The sequence below is a fragment of the Ranitomeya imitator genome, chromosome 2, assembly GCF_032444005.1.
Source record: "Ranitomeya imitator isolate aRanImi1 chromosome 2, aRanImi1.pri, whole genome shotgun sequence".
NCBI lineage: Eukaryota > Metazoa > Chordata > Amphibia > Anura > Dendrobatidae > Ranitomeya > Ranitomeya imitator.
In genome coordinates, this window is record NC_091283.1 from 484,137,182 (window position 1) to 484,157,091 (window position 19,910).

Consider the following 19,910-nt stretch of genomic DNA (forward strand, 5'->3'; position numbering starts at 1 on the left):
CTAGAACAAAGCAGACATTTATACTAATCCTGGTTTTGGCTTATAAATACTGATGTAAAATACTGACCAAATACTGAACATGTGAACGTGGCGTTAACAATCAACCACTAGATTAAACATTTACCTGCATTTTACCTCATCCTTTCTGTAAAAAATGAGTGGGGTTATTACACCCCAGCTCTTTAGGAGGAAACCGCCACTTCCATTCTCCGCCTGTGGTTTCCTGCTTGCTTACATGTGTTTCATCACTGGTTTATTGTAAATCTGCAGCTTTCTAATATGTCAGTAGATAACCCTGTGTAACCATGGACCGGGTCTACAGCAGTGGTGTCATGTATGCAGGCTCGGACTGGCCCACCGGAGAACCGGAGGATTCTCCGGTGGGCCCAGGCACTGACACCTGCTGTGTGGCCCCCCGCTCCAGGGCCCCCCCCCCTCCCTCCTTGAAGACGATACTCACCCTGCTCCAGCGATGCCTGGTCTCGGCATCTGCAGCTTCTCCTGAATGAGCGGTCACGTGGTACCGCTAATTAAGGTAATGAATATGCGCATATTCATGACCTTAATGAGCAGTATCACATGACCGCTCACGCAGGAAGAAGGTGCTGCGCCGGGAGTCGGGACAGAGCCAGAGGGATGTCGGCGCAGCTGCGCGGTATGTGGGACAGGTCAGGTGAGTATGAGGGACGGGTCAGGTGAGTATGAGGGATGGAGGGACTGGGGGATGAAGGAGGACATAAGCCGGCGTGCCATGCAAGATGGGAGCAGGTCAGGAGCAGGAGCGGGAGCGGGGGGGGGGGGGGGGTGGAGAGATAAGCCATGCATACAGGAGGGGGGAATATGGGCCATGCATTCGGGGGGGGGGAAATATGAGCCATGCATTCAGGGGGGGGGGGGGGAATATGAGCCATGCATTCGGGGGGGGGGGGGGGGAATATGAGCCATGCATACAGGAGGGGGAATATGAGCCATGCATACAGGGGGGGGATATGAGCCATGCAAACAGGAGGGGGGGGGTCATTATACAGTATTGAGCATCATGTGGGATCATTATACAGTATGGAGAACTGTGTGTGGCCATTATACAGTATTGAGCATCATGTGTGGCCGTTATACAGTATGGAGCATCATGTGTGGCCAATGGACATTATACAGTATGGAGCATCATGTGTGGCCGCTATACAGTATGGAGCATCATGTGTGGCCAATGGACATTATACAGTATGGAGCATCATTTGTGGCCGTTATACAGTATGGAGCATCGTGTGGGATCATTATACAGTATGGAGCACTATGTGGCCATTATACAGTATGGAGCGCTATGTGTGGCCATTATACAGTATGGAGCATCATGTGTGGCCATTATACACTATGGAGCATCATGTGTGGCCTTTATACAGTATTGAGCATCATGTGTGGCCATTATACAGTATGGAGAACTGTGTGTGGCCATTATACAGTATGGAGCATCATGTGTGGTGGCCGTTATACAGTATTGAGCATCATGTGTGGCTATTATGTGTGGCCATATTTTTTTTGTTTATAATTATTGTATATAAAACAGTGTGATCAGCAGTGCTAAATGGCTGTGGTTAGGACGTGGATATGGGTGTGACTAGTTGTGAAATGGGTGTGGTCAGAGGCGTGGCCTAAAATTTACCGCAGCGCACTATGCGCACCGCAAACTTTATGCCTCCTTCCCTTCTTCAAAAGTTGGGAGGTATGGTACCGCATTTGCCAGATCACGGCAAGTGCCGCAAATCCCATAGGGAATGAATGAGGCCAAATGCAGTGTTGCTGTAAGTGATCCGTTACGTGGCAGATGCAGAAAAACTGCCAGATCTGCTGCAAAAGGCGACTTTCACATCAGCGATTCTTGCCAAAGTCACTGCCGATAGTGTCATACTTACTAAAGGGGGAGGCAGCACAAAAAGTGACTAGGGCAGCAGAAACTCTAAATATGGCCCTGGGGGGCTACATTATATTCTGTGGGGGGACTGCATTATACTCAGGGAACTACATTATATTATGGGGGGCTGCATCATACTATATGAGGGGCTGCATTATATTCTGTGGTGGGGCTGCATTATTCTCTCAGGGGACTACATTATATTATGGGGGGCTACATCATACTATATGAGGGGGCTACATTATATTCTGTGGTGGAACTGCATTCTCTTAGGGGACTACATTATATTCTGTGGTGGGTTGCATTATACTATATGAGGGGGCTGCATTATACCCTATGGGGGTGCTACATTATATTCTATGGTGGGGACTGTGTCATACCTGAGGGGGTTGCATTATATTTTGTGGGGTGCTGCATTATATTCTACTAGCTATTGAACCCGTTCTACGCCCGGGTGGCGAGCATTTATATTGGTATATGGTCTCCATCCTGGTATGTGCTGCTCCATCCTGCGCCCCCATCCTGTCATGTGCTGCTCCCATCCTGCGCCCCCGTTCTGTCATGTGCTGCTCCCATCCTGCGCCTCCATTCTGTCATTTGCTGCTCCCATCCTGTCATTTGCTGCTCCCATCCTGCGCCCGTTCTGTCATTTGCTGCTCCCATCCTGCGTCCCCGTTCTGTCATTTGCTGCTGCCATCCTGCGCCCGTTCTGTCATGTGCTGCTGCCATCCTGCGCCCGTTCTGTCATGTGCTGCTGCCATCCTGCGCCCGTTCTGTCATGTGCTGCTGCCATCCTGCGCCCGTTCTGTCATGTGCTGCTGCCATCCTGCGCCCGTTCTGTCATGTGCTGCTGCCATCCTGCGCCCGTTCTGTCATGTGCTGCTGCCATCCTGCGCCCGTTCTGTCATGTGCTGCTGCCATCCTGCGCCCGTTCTGTCATGTGCTGCTGCCATCCTGCGCCCGTTCTGTCATGTGCTGCTGCCATCCTGCGCCCGTTCTGTCATGTGCTGCTGCCATCCTGCGCCCGTTCTGTCATGTGCTGCTGCCATCCTGCGCCCGTTCTATCATGTGCTGCTGCCATCCTGCGCCCGTTCTGTCATGTGCTGCTGCCATCCTGCGCCCGTTCTGTCATGTGCTGCTGCCATCCTTCGCCCGTTCTGTCATGTGCTGCGGCCATCCTGCGCCCGTTCTGTCATGTGCTGCTGCCATCCTGCGCCCGTTCTGTCATGTGTTGCGGCCATCCTGCGCCCGTTCTGTCATGTGCTGCTGCCATCCTGCGCCCGTTCTGTCATGTGCTGCTGCCATCCTGCGCCCGTTCTGTCATGTGCTGCTGCCATCCTGCGCCCGTTCTGTCATGTGCTGCTGCCATCCTGCGCCACCATTGTATTATATGCCCCCCGCTCCAGTGTGTATGCCCCCGAATGCTGCTGCCATATAAAAAAAAAAAAAATACCATACTCACCTATCGTCCGGCTCCACTGCAGGTATGTCTTCAAGAAAATGGCGCCGGAAAGCGGGGACTGCGCAGGCGCCGATTCCGGCAGCAGGAATCGGCGCTTGCGCAGTCCGCGCTTTCCGGCGCCATTTTCTTGAAGACACACCTGCAGTGGAGCCGGAGTGTGTCTTCAAGAAAATGGCGCCGGAAAGCGCGGACTGCGCAGGCGCCGATTCCGGCAGCAGGAATCGGCGCCTGCGCAGTCCGCGCCCTCCGGAGCCGGGAGCAGAGGAGCCGGGAGACGGAGCCGCAAGCAGCGCTGGAACCGGGAAAGGTGAGTATACTTACCCTCCCTCCTGGCGGTCCCTGACTCTCCGGTGGAGATCGCGGTATGCGTTCAGTGCTTACGCATACCGCGATCTCCCGGGAGCGTCGCTCTGTGAGGCCCAGACTGCGCCGGCGCTTGCGCTTGCGCAGTCTATAGAGGCTTCGGACAGAGTGACGCTCCCAGCGTTATATTATAGATGAGAGGGGACCGCATTATATTTTATGAGGGGGTTACATTATATTCTGTGAGGGGGCTACCCCAACCCTTGCTACATTATTAAGACGTGAACTACCTTATATTATACCCTGATATTAGCGCTTTTTACCGCACAATTGGTGGTCTTGTATCTATTTCTATGTAGCTACATAGTGGGCCCCAAGAATGATTTTCTCTGGTGGGCCCAAGATGCTCCAGTCCGACGCTGCATGTATGGCATAAGGAGGGTAGTCAGGTGACATCAGAGCACTACTGTAGGTGTCGCCCTTGAGAGTTTATATGAGGCTAAAATGGTACATAGAGCTGTAACTATCCCTTTGCCAGATGCATAGAGAGAACCCTGTGTATTACAAGACCCCTCTTGCTAGATGTTCACCGAATGTACAGAATGAGAGGATGGGACATGAAGGAGCACTAAGCTTTGAGGGCCTATGAAGAGCGGGCTAAATAAGCTGCTTATTACACTATTGCCCATGGTCCTACATACGACTGCATCCAGCTCAGGGTACGATAGCAACCATAGATGTGATTTGGGACGTATGTCTTGCCCAGGACGTATATTTTGATCATAAGTCACTAAGGCCGATGTCGTCTTACATAGCAGACAACTAAGTGTACCTACAGCGACCAAAGTTTGTGCCGATCGCTGCAGTTTAACCATTTAAATGCTGCTGTCAATCTCAGATAGGCTACGTTCACATTCGCGTCTTTGGACGCAGCGTCGTCGCCGCAAAACAACGCATGCGTCATGCATCCCTATCTATAACATTGGGGACGAATAGGCATGCGTTGTCATGCGTTTTGGTGCGTTTCGACGCACCTGGCAGGGCGCGGCAAACGCAACATGTTGCATTTTTTCTGTGTCCAATATTTAAAAAAAAACAAAAACGCTTGCGTCGCACTTGTGTTGCATTTGCGTCGTCGATGCGTCAAAAACTCCATTGAAGTGTATTGGCAACGCAGAAGACGCAAGTACTTGCGCTGTTGTGCGTTGTTCGACGCATGCGTTCTTTACTTAAAAAATAGAGACACTGAAGAGACCCTATATATATAAAAAAAAGTTGAACGCATGCGTCAAAAATGCCTGCGTTTTACTTGCGTCTTTCGTGCGTCGCGTCCACGACGCTGCGTCCAAAGACGCGAATGTGAACGTAGCCATAGCGGCATTCAAATGACGTAATTGCTGATGCACATGCCTTGGCCCCAACCATGACAAAATCACAGGTATCCGATGGATACCTGGGCAGAAATTGCGCTGCACTTGGCATTCCCCCCTTTTGCAGTAAATTTCATAGTAACATTAATATTGTCATTCTCGTACTACTTGTCCAGCAAAAAAAAAAAAAACAACAAAAAAACCCAAAAAAGTTATATCAAAGAAAAAAAATAAATTATGGGTATTGGAATAAAAGGAAGCGAAAAAGAAAGCAGAAAAACTAAAAAGTACTGGGTCACAAGGAGGTTGAGGGTATGTGCCCACGATCAGGAATTGCTGCGTTTTGACGCTGCGTATTTATGCATCAAAACCACAGCAGCCAGAAGTTACAGCACAGTGGATGGGATTTCTGGAAATCTCATGTCCACTGTGTATCTATGTGCACCTGCGGGTCACCCGCGGAAACTGACAAGCTGTGCGGGTTTATGAGCCACGGTACGAATTTCTCTTGCGAAAACACTAATCTCCGCAACAGAAATTTCAACAGCAAAATGTACTGGATGTGGTAAATCGGCATGGTTCAGTGATCACATGTGGATTTAGGATAAGTTCACACAAGGCGTTTTTGTTGCTTTTTTTCTGCAGCAAAACCTGATCTTCTTGGCAGAAAAGAAGCTGCGCCAAAAACGCAGGTTTAGGTTGCATTTTTCTGTGCATTTTTCGTCGCGTTTTTGTGCTTTTTTCATGCTTTTTTTTTTATCTTTGTGCATGCCAATAAAGTTGAATGCCCACAGAGAAAAAACAAACAAAAAAACTTTGATTAGACAGAAAGAATAGATAGGCCCGTGTCACACTAGAGAGAAATACGGACAAGTGAGAGGCGCAAAAACAACGTATTGCACACGGACCAATGATTCTCTATGGGGCAGCTTCCATCAGCCGTATATTTCGTAGCCGTATTTTACGGGCTGAGAAAATTGCAGCATGCTGCGTATGTCAGCGTATTCCTACAAAAATACGCCAATGCAAGTCTACGGGGCAAGAAAAATACGGATTACACATGGACCACACGTCTGCCTTGCGAGAAATACGCACCGGTGTCCTATAGAAAAGCCGGCAATTCAGTGCGGTGTACAGTAAAAACACACTGACAGGTTAAAAATAGGATGGATAGATAGATAGCTAGATAGACAGCAAAAGCCGGCAATTTCTACTAAGTTCTTACCGAACCCGACAGGATATGAGACATGGTTTACATACAGTAAACCATTTTATATCCGCTAGATTTTAACATATTCCTCACTAATAATGTTAGAAGTGTCTGTGTGCAAAATTTGGGGGCTCTAGGTGTTAAAATAAAGGGTTAAAATCACGGAAAGAACTGGCTCCCACGCAATTTTCTCCGCCAGAGTGGGAAAGCCAGTGACTGAGGGCAGATATTAATAGCCTGGAGAGGGACCATGGTTATTGCACCACCCCCCCTTCCCAGCTAAATAAATCTGCCCCCAGGCACCCCAGAAAAGGCACATCTGTAAGATGCGCCTATTCCGTCACTTAAGGTACCTTCACACTGAACAACATTACAACGATATCGCTAGCGATCCGTGACGTTGCAGCGTCCTGGATAGCGATATCATTGTGTTTGACACGCAGCAGCGATCTGGATCCTGCTGTGACATCGTTGGTCGGAGCAGAAAGGCCAGAACTTTATTTCGTCGATGGATCTCCCGCAGACATCGCTGAATCGGCGTGTGTGACGCCGATTCAGCGATGTCTTCACTGGTAACCAGGGTAAACATCGGGTTACTAAGCGCAGGACCGCGCTTAGTAACCCGATGTTTACTCTGGTTACCAGAATAAACGTAAAAAAAAAAAAAAAAAAAAACACTACATACTCACATTCCGGTGTCTGTCCCCCGGCGTTCTGCTTCCCTGCACTGTTAGTGCCGGCTGGCCGTAAAGCAGAGCACAGCGGTGACGTCACCGCTCTGCTTTACGGCTGGCGCTTACACAGTGCAGAGAAGCAGAGCGCCGGGGGACAGACACCGGAATGTAAGTATGTAGTGTTTGTTTTTTTTACGTTTACGCTGGTAACCAGGGTAAACATCGGGTTACTAAGCGCGGCCCTGCGCTTAGTAACCCGATGTTTACCCTGGTTACCAGGGGACCTCGGCATCGTTGGTCGCTGGAGAGCTGTCTGTGTAACAGCTCTCCAGCGACCACACAGCGATGCTGCAGCGATCGGCATCGTTGTCTAGATCGCTGCAGCGTCTCTAAATGTGACGGTACCTTTAGCCTCTCTTCCCATTGCCCAGTAGTGGTGGCATATGGGGTAATAAGGGGTTAATATCACCTTGCTATTGTATTGGATTTACATCGTGGGACTTGACTGTACAGTGGACAGGTATGGGATATTGTTTTTTCATTTTGCTTTTTTTTTCTCAGAAAAATGAGGGCTTCACTTTGGATTTAGCGTACAATAAAAATATTAAAAACCTGTGTTTCTTTCTTCCATTAAAATACTTTAGTGTGTGTGTGTGTGTGTGTGTGTGTGTGTGTGTGTGTGTGTGTGTGTGTGTGTGTGTGTGTGTGTGTGTGTGTGTGTGTTTTAACCATTTCCTACTATTGGGTTAATAATGGATACCGTAGGTGTCTTAACACCTCTCCATTATTAACCTGGCTTAATGTCACCTTACAATAGCAAGGTGACATTAACCCCTTATTACCCCATATCCCACTACTACACAGGAGTGGGAAGAGAGAGGCTAAGTGCCAGAGTAGGCACTGGGGTGGATGGGGGCAGATTTTTTTTTAGCTGGGGGGGGGGGGGGGTCAATAACCATTGTCCCTCTCTAGGCTATTAACCCCTTCATGACCCAGCCTATTTTGACCTTAATGACCTGGCCATTTTTTGCAATTTTGACCAGTGTCCCTTTATGAGGTAATAACTCAAGAACGCTTCAACGGATCCTAGCGATTCTGAGAATGTTTTTTCGTGACATATTGAGCTTCATGTTAGTGATAAATTTAGGTCGATAATTTTTGCGTTTATTTGTGGGGAAAAAAAACGGAAATTTGGCGAAACTTTTGAAAACCGTTATGTGACAGAAAATAGTTAATAAATAACATTTACCACATGTCTACTTTACATCAGCATAATTTTGGAAACAACATTTTTTTTGCTAGGAAGTTATAAGGCTTAAAATTTAACCAGCGATTTCTCATTTTTACAACAAAATTTATAAAACCATTTTTTAGTGACCACCTCACATTTGAAGTCACTTTGAGGGGTCTATATGGCTGAAAATACCCAAAAGTGACACCATTCTAAAAACTGCACCCCTCAAGGTGCTCAAAACCACATTCAAGAAGTTTATTAACCCTTCAGGTGCTTCACAGCAGCAGAAGCAACATGGAAGGAAAAAATGAACATTTAACTTTTTAGTCACAAAAATGAACTTTAAAGGGAACCTGTCACCCCGTTTTTTGAGATTGAGATATAAATACTGTTAAATAGGGCCTGCGCTGTGCGTTACTATAGTGTATGTAGTGTACCCTGATTCCCCACCTACGCTGCGCAATACATTACCAAAGTCGCCGTTTTCGCCTGTCAATCAGGCTGGTCAGGTCGGGTGGGCGTGTTCACAGCGCTGTTTCTTCCTCAGCTTTACGTTGGTGGCGTAGTGGTGTCCGCACGTTGAGGTGACTAATCCACTGTGGGCACGTGAACAAGGAGAGCGCGATCTGCGCTATCACCCCCTGTCATCGGTTGGGGCGGCCATCTTCCTGGGGCCGCGCGTGCGCAGATGTAGTGCTCTGCTGCACGGGGCTTCAGGAAAATGGCCGCGGGATGCCGCGCGTGCGCACAAGAGATCGCGGCGGCCATTTTCCCAAAGCCGAGTTTGCATCTTGACAGGCGAAAACGGCGACTTTGGTAATGTATTGCGCAGCGTAGGTGGATCAACATTTTTTTTTTATGTTCCCAAGGGTAAAAAGAGAAACTGGACCCCAAAAGTTATTGTACAATTTGTCCTGAGTACGCCGATACCCCATATGTGGGGGTAAACCACTGTTTGGGCGCATGACAGAGCTCGGAAGCGAAGGAGAGCCATTTGACTTTTCAATGCAAAATTGACTGGAATCGAGATGGGACACCATGTTGCGTTTGGAGAGCCCCTGATGTGCATAAACATTGAAACCCCCCACAAGTGACACCATTTTGGAAAGTAGACCCCCTAAGGAACTTATCTAGAGGTGTGGTGAGCACTTTGACCCACCAAATGCTTCACAGAAGTTTATAATGCAGAACCGTAAAAATAAAAAATCATATTTTTTCACAAAAATTATCTGGGGGGGGACCACTGTTTGGGCTCACGACAGGGCTCGGAAGGGAAGGAGCGCCATTTTACTTTTTGAATGAAAAATTGGCTCCAATCTTTAGCGGACTCCATGTTGCGTTTGGAGAGCCCCTGTGTGCCTAAAGATTGGAGCTCCCCCACAAGTGACCCCATTTTGGAAACTAGACACCCCAAGGAACTTATCTAGATGCATAGTGAGCACTTTCAACCCACAGGTGCTTCACAAATTGATCCATAAAAATGAAAAAGTACTTTTTTCACAAACAAAATCTTGTAGCCTCAATTTTTTTGTTGTTTTCACATGGGTAACAGGATAAAATGGATCCTAAAAGTTGTTGGGCAATTTCTCCTGAGTACACCGATACCTCATATGTGGGGGTAAACCACTGTTTGGGCACACTGCAAGGCTCGGAAGGGAAGGAGCGCCATTTGTCTTTTTGAATGAAATATTAGCTCCAATTGTTAGCACGCCATGTCGCGTTTGGACAGCCCCTGCTTTATTCTAGACATTGGAGCTCAAACACAAGTGACCCCATTTTGGAAACTAGACCCCCCCAAGGAACTCATCTAGATGTGTGGTGAGAATTTTGAACCCCCAAGTGCTTCACAGAAGTTTATAACGCAGAGCCGTGAAAATAAAAAATAATTTTTCTTTCCTCAAAAATTATTTTTTGGCCCACAATTTTTTATTTTTCCAAGGGTAACAGGAGAAATTGGACCCCAAAAGTTGTTGTCCAGGTTGTCCTGAGTACGCCGATACCCCATATGTGGGGGTAAACCACTGTTTGGGCGCATGGCAGAGCTCGGAAGGGAAGTAGTGACTTTTTGAAATACAGACTTTGATGGAATGGTCTGCGGGTGTCATGTTACGTTTGCAGAGCCCTTGATGTGGGGGGTTTCTACTGTTTAGGCACAAGTGACTGCATTTTGGAAACTAGACCCACCAAGGAACTTATCTAGATGTGTGGTGAGGACTTTGAACCCCCAAGTGCTTCACAAAAGTTTATAACGCAGAGCCGTAAAAATAAAAAATATTTTTTTTCCTCAAAAATGATTTTTTTAGCCCGCAATTTTTTATTTTCACAACGGTAACACGAGAAACTGAACCGCAATAGTTGTTGTCCAGTTTGTCCTGAGTACGCTGATGCCCAATATGTGGGGGTAAACCACTGTTTGGGCACACGTCAGGGCTCGGAAAGGAAGTAGTGACGTTTTGAAATGCAGACTTTGATGGAATGGTCTGCGGGCGTCATGTTGCGTTTGCAGAGCCCCTGATGTGCCTAAATAGTAGAAACCCCCCACAAGTGACCGCATTTTGGAAACTAGAGCCCCAAGGAACTTATCTAGATTTGTGGTGAGCACTTTGAACCCCCAAGAGCTTCGCAGAATTTTATAACGCAGAAAATAAAAAATAATTTTTTCCCCACAAAAATAATTTTTTAGCCCCCATTTTTTAATTTTTCCAAGGGTAACAGGAGAAATTAGACCCCCAAAATTGTTGTACAATTTTTCCTGAGTACACTTATGCCCCATATGTTTGGGTAAACCACTGTTTGGGCACACGTCGGGGTTCGGAAGGGAGGGAGCACCATTTGACTTTTTGAATGCAAGATTGGCTGGAATCAATGGTGGCGCCATGTCGTGATTGGAGACCCCCTGATGTGCCTAAACAATGGAAACCCCTCAATTCTAACTCCAACACTAACCCCAACACACCCCTAACTCTAATCCCAACTCTAACCATAACCGTAATCACAACCCTAACACACCCCTAACCACAACCCTAACCCCCAACACACCCGTAACCCTAATCCCAACCCTAACCCCAACCCTAACCCCAACACAGAACCAACCCTAAGTATAACCCTAACCACAAGCCTAACCCTAACCTCAACACACCCCTAACCCTAATCTTAACCCTAATTCCAACCCTAACTCTAGTTCCAGCCCTAACCCTAAGGCTATGTGCCCACGTTGCGGATTCATGTGCGGATTTTTCCGCACCGTTTATGAAAAATCCGCAGGATTTTTGCTTGCGGATTTACTGCGGATTTCCAGTGTTTTTTGTGCGGATTTCACCTACAAAGAATTGACATGTTGCGGAAAATACAACACAGTGTTTCCGCACGGTATTTTCCGCACCATGGGCACAGCGGATTTGGTTTTCCATAGGTTTACATGGTACTGTAAACGTGATGGAAAACTGCCACGAATCCGCAGCAGCCAATCCGCTGCCGATCCACAGCCAAATCCACACCGTGTGCACATAGTCTAATTCTAACCCTAATTGCAACCCTAGCCGTAACCCTAACCCAGCCAGTTTTTTCGGTGAATTAACCCTTCCAATATTATTAGTGAGGAATATGTTAAACTCTAACGCGGATATGAAATGGTTTACTGTATGTAACCATGTCTCCTATCCTGTCGGGTATATATACACAGTACAGACCAAAAGTTTGGACACACCTTCTCATTTAAAGATTTTTCTGTATTTTCATGACCATGAAAATTGTAACTTCACACTGAAGGCATCAAAACTATGAATTAACACGTGGAATTATATACTTAACAAAAAAGTGTGAAACTATTGAAAATATGTCTTATATTCTAGGTTCTTCAAAATAGCCACCTTTTGCTTTGATGACTACTTTGCACACTCTTGGCATTCTCTTGGTGAGCTTCAAGAGGTAGTCACCGGGAATGGTCTTCCACCAATCTTGAAGGAGTTCCCAGAGATGCTTAGCACTTGTTGGCCCTTTTGCCTTCACTCTGCGGTCCAGCTCACCCCAAACCATCTCGATTGGGTTCAGGTCTGGTGACTGTGGAGGCCAGGTCATCTGGCGTAGCACCCCATCACTCTCCTTCTTGGTCAAATAGCCCTCCACAGCCTGGAGGTGTGCTTGGGGTCATTGTTCTGTTGAAACATAAATGATGGTCCAACTAAACGCAAACCGGATGGAATAGCATGCCGCTGCAAGATGCTGTGGTAGCCATGCTGGTTCAGTATGCCTTCAATTTTGAATAAATCCCCAACAGTGTCAGCAGCAAAGCACCCCCACACCATCACACCTCCTCCTCCATGCTTCTCGGTGGGAACCAGGCATGTAGAGTCCATCCGTTCACCTTTTCTGCGTCGCACAAAGACACGGTGGTTGGAACCAAAGATCTCAAATTTGGACTCATCAGACCAAAGCACAGATTTCCACTGTTCTAATGTCCATTCCTTGTGTCCTTTAGCCCAAACAAGTCTATTCTGCTTGTTGCCAGCTCTTAGCAGTGGTTTCCTAGCAGCTATTTTACCATGAAGGCCTGCTGCACAAAGTCTCCTCTTAACAGTTGTTGTAGAGTTGTGTCTGCTGCTAGAACTCTGTGTGGCATTGACCTGGTCTCTAATCTGAGCTGCTGTGAACCTACAATTTCTGAGGCTGGTGACTCGGATAAACTTATCCTCAGAAGCAGAGGTGACTCTTGGTCTTCCTTTCCTGGGGTGGTCCTCATGTGAGACAATTTCTTTGTAACGGTTGATGGTTTTTGCCACTGCACTTGAGGACACTTTCAAAGTTTTCCCATTTTTTCAGACTGACTGACCTTCATTTCTTAAAGTAATGATGGCCACTCGTTTTTCTTTACTTAGCTGCTTTTTTCTTGCCATAATACAAATTCTAACAGTCTATTCATTAGGACTATCAGCTGTGTATCCACCAGACTTCTGCTCAACACAACTGATGGTCCCAACCCCATTTGTAAGGCAAGAAATCCCACTTATTAAACCTGACAGGGCACACCTGTGAAGTGAAAACCATTTCTGGTGACTACCTCTTGAAGGTCATCAAGAGAATGCCAAGAGTGTGCAAAGCAGTCATCAAAGCAAAAGGTGGCTACTTTGAAGAACCTAGAATATAAGACATATTTTCAGTTGTTTCACACTTTTTTGTTAAGTATATAATTCCACATGTGTTAATTCACAGTTTTGATGCCTTCAGTGTGAATGTACAATTTTCATAGTCATGAAAATACAGAAAAATCTTTAAATGAGAAGGTGTGTCCAAACTTTTGGTCTGTACTGTATATATATATATATATATATATATATATATATATATATATATATAAATAAAATTGTCTAAGGGTCACTTCCGTCTTTCCGTCTGTCACAGATATTCATTGGTCGCGGCCTCTGTCTGTCATAGAATCCAAGTCGCTGATTGGTCTCGCCAGCTGCCTGTCATGGCTGCCGCGACCAATCAGCAACGGCCACAGTCCGATTAGTCCCACCCTACTCCCCTGCAGTCAGGTGCCCGGAGCCTGCTCCATACTCCCCGCAGTCACCGCTCACACAGGGTTAATCTCAGCGGTAACGGACCGGGTAACTCACTCCGTTACCGCCGCTATTAACCCTGTGTGACCAAGTTTTTACTATTGATGCTGCCTATGCAGCGTCAATAGTAAAAAGATCTAATGTTAAAAATAATAATAAAAAAAAAATCATCATATACTCACCCTCCGGCGCCTTTCCCACTTTTTATGACGTTCCGGTGCTAAGGATGGTATGCCACAAGGACCTTCCATGACGTCACGGTTATGTGACTGCGACTTCATCACACCCTGGGACTGGAAGCTGGCGACAGAACTACAAGGGGCCCTCGGATTGGAAGGCGAGTATACGTTTATTTTTTAACCTGTGACTTTATCTGGGGGAGATAAAGTTTACAACCGGGAGCGCTGCTAATGCGACCGCTCCTGGCTGTAAACCACTGATGAATGAGGAGATGCCCCCGGCGCTTGCTTCAGTGAGCAGGGGTGATGTTACTGAGCATGTACTCCCTCACAGCCTGACCTGAAGTAACCTCTGGACCGTGGGAAAATTCCAGTAAAGAGGTTACCGCAGCTAATCTATCTATCGCCGGTGTCACACCTAACGTATAAATATACGGTCCGTATTTTTACGGCCGAGATATACAGAAAAGTTTCTGAACAGTGATCCGTATTCAATGCGAGGATGCAATTTTTTTTCTCCAAAAAGTATCCGTGTGTCATCCGTATGGCGTGATGATTTTCTCGCAGGCTTGCAAAATGGACATATATATATATAATGGATCCATGGGCTCAAATATTCGTGAAAACATATACACACATATATATATATATATATATATATATATATATATATATATATATATATATATATATATATAACTAGATGGTGGCCCGATTCTAACGCATCGGGTATTCTAGAATATGCATGTCCACGTAGTACATTGGCCAACCACGTAGTATATTGCCCAGTCTCGTAGTATATTGTCCAGCCACGTAGTATATTGCACAGCCACGTAGTATATTACACAGCCACGTAGTATATTGCACAGCCACGTAGTGTTATGCTGTAAGAAATCAGGCTGCACTCAGATGTCACCCGAGTGCAGTCCTACAGAGAGTACTGCAGAGACACAGGACTGATGGTTGAACTGCAGCAGTACAGGGACTGGCGGAGGAACTGAGGAAACGCAGAGGCTAACAGGATACAGGAAAGACAGGAACTGCAGAGACACAGGACTGATGGGTAAACTGCAGCAGTACAGGGACTAGCGGAGGAACTGAGGAAACGCAGAGGCTAGCAGGATACAAGAAAGACAGGATAAACCCAAAGTCAGAGGGAAAACGAACTTCACAGAGACTAACGGTACCGTCACATTTAGCAACGCTGCAGCGATCCAGACAACGATGCCGATCGCTGCAGCGTCGCTGTGTGGTCGCTGGAGAGCTGTCACACAGACAGCTCTCCAGCGACCAACGATGCCGGTCCCCGGGTAACCATTCGGTTACTAAGCGCAGGGCCGTGCTTAGTAACCCGATATTTACCCTGGTTACCAGCGTAAACGTAAAAAAAAAAAAAAACACTACATACTTACCTTCCGGTGTCTGTCCCCCGGCGCTGTGCTTCTCTGCACTGTGAGCGCCAGCCGGAAAGCACAGCGGTGACGTCACTGCTGTGCTCTGCTTTCCGGCTGGCCGGCGCTCACAGGGTAAACATCGGGTTACTAAGCGCGGCCCACACACGCCGATTCAGCGATGTCTGCGGGAGTCCAGCGACAAAATAAAGTTTTGGACTTTCTGCTCCGACCAACGATGGCACAGCAGGATCCAGATCGCTGCTGCCTGTCAAACTGAACGATATCGCTAGCCAGGACGCTGCAACGTCACGGATCGCTAGCGATATCGTTCAGTGTGAAGGTACCTTAAGAGCGGCCAGGAACAAATGATAACCAGGCACAGAGGGACAGCAGGAAGCAGTTAAAATACCTATAGGCAGAGTAGCACTTCCAGGTAACAGACCTCCAGAACCATAGAGAGGACAATAAGGAGAACCGACCTCCGGGTACTAGTCCTCCAGGACCATAGAGGAGACGAAGAGGAGGACCGACAGAAGATCAGAAGTGCACACGCACAGCACTCAACCTGGCATGCGCGCGCGCACGAGAAGCAGAGGCCGGGAGCGAGCGCGGAGAGAGAGACGCTGACTGGGGAGGCGGCAGCAACGGTATGATACGTAGTATATTGCCCAGCGACGTACTATTCAGCACAGAGCCACGTAGTATATTGCCCAGTCACGTAGTATATTGCCCAGCGACGTAATATTCAGCACAGAGCCACGTAGTATATTGCCCAGTCACGTAGGTATATAACACTGCCCACGCAGTATTTAGCAGTGTGTGCACCATTATCCCTGTTAAAAAAAATTATTAAAATAAAAAAATAGTTATATACTCACCCCTGGGATCCAGCGAAGCTGTGTGATGCAGCCGCCATCTTCCGTTCCCAAGATGCATTGCGAAATTACCCAGATAACTTAGCGGTCTCGCGAGACCGCTAAGTCTTCTGGGTAAGTTCGCAATGCATCTCTGGGAACGGAAGATGGCGGCCGGCGCGAGCGTATCGTCCGACGACGGAAGGTGAGAATAGCAGGTTTTTTGTTTTTTTATTATTTTTAACATTACATCTTTTTACTATTGATGCTGCATAGGCAGCATCAATAGTAAAAACTTGGTCACACAGGGCTAATAGCAGCGGATTACGGAGTGCGTTACCCGCGGCATAACGCGGTCCGTTACCGCTGGCATTAACCCTGTGTAAGCAGTGACTGGATGGGATTATGGAGCGGGCACTGACTGCGGGGAGTATGGAGCGGGCGCCGGGGACACTGACTGCGGGGAGTATGGAGCAGGCACCGGGGACACTGACTGCGGGGAGTATGGAGCGGAGCGCCGGGGACACTGACTGCGGGGAGTATGGAGCGGAGCGCCGGGGACACTGACTGCGGGGAGTATGGAGCGGAGCGCCGGGGACACTGACTGCGGGGAGTATGGAGCGGAGCGCCGGGGACACTGACTGCGGGGAGTATGGAGCGGAGCGCCGGGGACACTGACTGCGGGGAGTATGGAGCGGAGCGCCGGGGACACTGACTGCGGCGAGTATGGAGCGGAGCGCCGGGGACACTGACTGCGGGGAGTATGGAGCGGAGCGCCGGGGACACTGACTGCGGGGAGTATGGAGCGGGCGGCGGGCACTGTGACTGTAGGGGAGGGACTAATCGGACTGTGCCCGTCGCTGATTAGTCGCAGCAGCCATGACAGGCAGCTGCCGAGACCAATCAGCGACGCGGGATTTCCGTTACGGAAGTTGAGGACAGAAAGACGGAAGTACCCCTTAGACAATTATATATATAGATAAAAGAAAAGGTATATTGAATTTCTATTCCTTTTGGCATCTGTCTGGTTTAGGCCGAATTCAGACTTTCGGATATGTACGGAAATGTACAGTACAGGCCAAAAGTTTGGACACACCTTCTCATTTAAAGATGTTTCTGTATTTTCATGACTATGAAAATTGTACATTCACACTGAAGGCATCAAAACTATGAATTAACACATGTGGAATTATATACTTAACAAAAAAGTGTGAAACAACTGAAAACATGTCTCATATTCTAGGTTCTTCAAAGTAGCCACCTTTTGCTTTGAACACTCTTGGCATTCTCTTGATGAGCTTGAAGAGGTAGTCACAGGGAATGGTTTTCACTTCACAGGTGTGCCCTGTCAGGTTTAATAAGTGGGATTTCTTGCCTTATAAATGGTTCTGGGACCATCAGTTGTGTTTTGCAGTCTGGTGGATGCACAGCTGATAGTCCTACTGAATAGACTGTTAGAATTTGTATTATGGCAAGAATAAAGCAGCTAAGTAAAGAAAAATGAGTGGCCATCATTACTTTAAGAAATGAAGGTCAGTCAGTCCGAAAAATTGGGAAAACTTTGAAAGTGTCCCCAAGTGCAGTGGCAAAAACCATCAAGCGATACAAAGAAACTGGCTCACATGAGGACCGCCCCAGGAAAGGAAGACCAAGAGTCACCTCTGCTTCTGAGGATCACTTTATCCGAGTCACCAGCCTCAGAAATCGCAGGTTACAGCAGCTCAGATTAGAGACCAGGTCAATGCCACACAGAGTTCTAGCAGCAGACATCTCTACAACTGTTAAGAGGAGACTGTGCAGCAGGCCTTCATGGTAATATAGCTGCTAGGAAACCACTGCTAAGGGCAGGCAACAAGCAGAAGAGACTTGTTTGGGCTAAAGAACACAAGGAATGGACATTAGACCAGTGGAAATCTGTGCTTTGGTCTGATGAGTCCAAATTTGAGATCTTTGGTTCCAGCCACCGTGTCTTTGTGCGATGCAGAAAAGGTGAACGGATGGACTCTACATCAGGGGTGTCAAACTGCATTCCTAGAGGGCCTCAAACCATGGGTGTTTTCAAGATTTCCTTAGCATTGCACAAAGTGCTGGAATCATTCTCTGCAGGTGATTAAATTATCACCTGTGCAATGCAAGGAAATCCTGAAAACATGACCTGTTTGCAGCCCTCGAGGAATGCAGTTTGACACCCCTGCTCTACATGCCTGGTTCCCACTGTGAAGCATGGAGAAGGAGGTGTGATGGTGTGGGGGTGCTTTGCTCGTGACACTGTTGGGGATTTATTCAAAATTGAAGGCATACTGAACCAGCATGTCTACCACAGCATCTTGCAGCAGCAGCATGCTATTCCATCCGATTTGCGTTTAGTTGGACCATCATTTATGTTTCAACAGGACAATGACCCCAAACAAATGTATATATGTATATGTAATGCTGTTAAGTTTGGGTCAAGAAACCTGCGGTGGGTACATACATGGTGGTCTATGCAGACCATGATATCTGGACGTCTGAATTTGGCCTTATATGGGCACGAAAAGTCCCAAACTTTTTCTCAGATGTTCCCCAAATTTAGCACAAAAATACTGTAGACAAGGTGGCGAAACGAAAGTGCTAGTTCTCACAAATTTGCCCAAATTGGGCCATAATTATCCACATATTGCTGACTTGTCACAACAGTATAGTTGTCTAGATGCAGAAAAATCGTGCAATTACATACGACAATAACTCATCGTCACAATGATTAATTTTTTTCACGCGAGTTATTTTTAAATACTTTTTGTTGCTTGCGACCACTAGCTTCGTGGTGCTGACATACTGTATAATGGCCGCCTCTGGAGCAAATTTTTACTATGCGGCGACGTGAGTCTATCTGCGAGAGCGGGGAACGGACCTCGAACGCTGCAAGCAGCGTCCGCGGCGCGTCACAAAACACCGGCACATCTCTAGCGCGTGCCGAAAATGACACGCGCTAGTGATGCACGTCCCCATTGCTGTGAATGGGCACGCTAACGGACGCGTTGCACGGCGTTAATTTCGCCGTACAACGCTGTCCGTTAGCGCGGTCCTATTAACGCAATCTGAACCTAGCACACCAAAGTGTCACATAAACAACATTACTAATAAATGACTCAATGCTGAGGCTCATGGAGTCCCCCAGTCATCTTCATGCCATTAATATCCTGTGAGATGGCAGCTTTATTACATCATTATATAATACACTGCTGTACTGCATTGTCATTACCTACACAGCGTCGGGCATTCAGGCTCAGGCCTCAGGCGCTAACAGCATCTCCTCCTCCCGACACTCGGGACTCTCAGCCCGCCTGTGCAGCCCATAAATCCGGACACAGCAATCACGCAAGGCCGGGGATTATGAGGTGAAATTAGGCCTGAGGATCGAGGCGGGGGAAACCTGCATTGTGGGAGGACCTTGTGCTGACGTGAGGCTGAGTCTGGCAGTCTCCATTATGACTACGAGGATAAACAGAGCAGTGAGCATGTGCTGCTGAGTCCTGTCACAGAGACATGATGGGATAGGTCGTATCGGCCATTTTGTTGGGTGATATGGACAGACAGTAATATAAGTGAGGCATACAGTGATCAATACCAAGTGATATTATATAATTGTACAAAGCAAGGCTGCACACCCAACTTTCCTAGAGTTCTGACTGGCAAAGCTATCCATCCTCTATTGTCTATCTACTTATTATCTATTAGCTATATCTATATTTAGCATCTATCTAATCTATATATCACTTTCATT

General features: G+C 47.3%; 1 protein-coding gene across 1 annotated transcript in view; it reads right to left on the reverse strand.

Moving 5' to 3' along the window:
- ACBD4 (acyl-CoA binding domain containing 4) overlaps positions 1–19,538 on the reverse strand; it is a 72,457-nt gene extending 52,919 nt beyond the window's left edge. The window contains exon 1 of the mRNA XM_069751377.1: positions 19,389–19,538. The gene's annotated coding sequence lies outside the window, so the exon portion shown is untranslated. The remainder of the gene's footprint in view (positions 1–19,388) is intronic.
- Positions 19,539–19,910: the final 372 nt, after the last annotated feature.